Here is a 2,463-nt window from a genome sequence, read left to right as displayed (position 1 = left end):
CTTGATTTAGTATATTGTTCTGCTGCACAATTGGATTCTACATCTAATTCTGATTTAGACTGTCCAAATAGTGAAAATAAACTATTAATCCGCATTTTTTTAGCTTGAATTGAGCCTAATGGTTTGTACAAGCACTATTGAGTAGATGAGGCAGATTATGTTGTTGTTAAGATTGCACATTCACCTGAAAAGTAGCACGTTCAGAGAGAACACATAAAAGACAGTCAAATCACTTAGAAAAAGAGGTGAAAATAAGATTATGTAAATTTTGCAACAACGCATTGAATGGGAAACTATAATGAGTAAGGATAAACGGGAAAAAAATCGTAATGGTGAAGATGCCAGATCAGAATTTATCTTTGGGTGAGATAGATAGATGGAATGATGAAAACACAAGATAACACAGCCAAGTACAATAGGAGTTTGAAAGGTAAACCCTCAGTATAAATTGGTCGGTGAAGGTACAGACATGCATTTTCATAGCAACTAGATGTCTGAGGGTTTTTTTTGGCATTGGGCCTCATAATTCAAACCCTTTGTCTAATCAAGATCAAATTAAACTTCTGTCCTGGAAATATTATGCCTTATTCTGTCCTTTCATACAATACAATTTGAGGATCAGCAGATTATTCCATTTCTGGATTATCCCTTTAGATATTTTTGAAGGCTGTCAACTATCTCCATGTAGATGTGATTAGAATTAGGCAGAACCCATACTCATAGTGGTTATTTCTTAGGAAGACTGCCAGACTTCAGGAGACATTACGTTTGTTACATTCTTCTGAATAAGTAACATTCCAAATAGATTAAATCCATTAAAATAATGGAGCATAACAGGAATGGGCAATCTAATCCAATAGCTTACTATTACCGCAGCAGATGGCTGCTTGCCTAAAATTTTACATGTGATATATACCAGCCTATAGTAATATAGCACAAAACAGAATAAACTTACTATTTATTCCTTGCTGTTTTCAAGTGCTGTCTTCCTTTTCTACACTTGTACTAAAAATCTTAGAAGAAATATTTTTAATTTGTATAAACTATGAATTATCAGAAGCATGAAAAAAATATTACATATAAAAAAGGATGAGCTTTTTACATTACAGTTAATTTGTTAGGATGCCTAAATACATTAGTCCCATCATTAGCATCTAGACAACAGAGTCCATGCTGTATGCCCCATGGACACTCTTATACCCTCACTAAAACGAGGGAATAAAGGATGGCTCAACAGTTGCTCAGGTCCTTCACTAATATAGGTAATCCAGGTAGGTTTTCATACCAATAAGGAATGACAGTTAGGTAATGGAATCACTATGGATAAAACATCTTAAAGAATTCCAGTTATTCTCAGGTAATTTAAGTTTCCTTTCTCCACACACATCCTTGTTTAAGGAGTCCAAACTCCTTGAAAAGAACCCTTTTGGTTCTCTTCACCTTGCACAATAAGCTCAGTTAAAATCCTAATGCTGGTGAACATGCACCACAGCAGAATTTTATAAACCTAATTGTTCCAGGAAAAACATAGGTACTTATGGCCCTTCTTGTGCCTGTACAGGTTAGGAAGTTAATTTAACTGCTCTTTTTTGAAGCACAAAAGTTGCTTTTTAAGATGCCTTCAAGGCATCTTCAGATCTTGTTCCATTATATTCTACATTGTATAAAGACATACCGTTTCTCTCTCAAATAATGTACAGTCTGAACTGTCACAGTATAGAGGGAAATGCAACATACCTTAGTATCTGATTTACTTCATCACAAATTACAGATGTAGTCTATAGAATAGTCAAGTTCTTCATGTCATATTGAATGTCATGATTATATATTTGAAAAGACTGTAAGAATAATTCATTGTTGATTGCAATAAAACTCAGTGCTAAGGGCTAAAATTTATCTAAAAATCCCCACTTGCTTAAACTAATCTTCTTTGTAAGTAGATGAATTACATCATCTTCAAAAGCATCCAACACCTCCCAGTCTCTTAAGTATGCACTTTCTTAAGATCCAAAGAGGACCAAATAGCTTGACAAATACTTAAAATATAATAAGCTTTAGAAAACTAACTTTAGACAATCATTTTTTTAAAACATTTTGGCTACTGCATTTCCATTTATTCATAAACTGAACTAAACAGGATCTTAACTCTGGCTGAGCTTCAAACCTTGTCTGTTTTTTTGAAAGGATTCTAGATCTCTCCCCCAAAAAATAAAAAAGACTGTTTCTGGTGGGAGATGCATTACCAGTTAAATACTCAGTAAATGAAAAGCTTTTAATATTCACTGAAATAGAGATTCAGTTGACACATCCAATTCCTGTTGTTTGAATGTTATTATTCAACTGTTTTCTATCATTGTGCACATTTTCTTATTGATATTTAGTGATCCATATCAGATCTGATCTCTAGTCCTAGTATTTAAAAACAGATCCAGAAAGGATCTCACTAAGTTATGCAGTTCAGTC

The sequence above is a fragment of the Nyctibius grandis genome, chromosome 4 (genome assembly GCF_013368605.1).
Source record: "Nyctibius grandis isolate bNycGra1 chromosome 4, bNycGra1.pri, whole genome shotgun sequence".
Taxonomy (NCBI): domain Eukaryota; kingdom Metazoa; phylum Chordata; class Aves; order Nyctibiiformes; family Nyctibiidae; genus Nyctibius; species Nyctibius grandis.
This window is presented reverse-complemented; position numbering follows the sequence as displayed.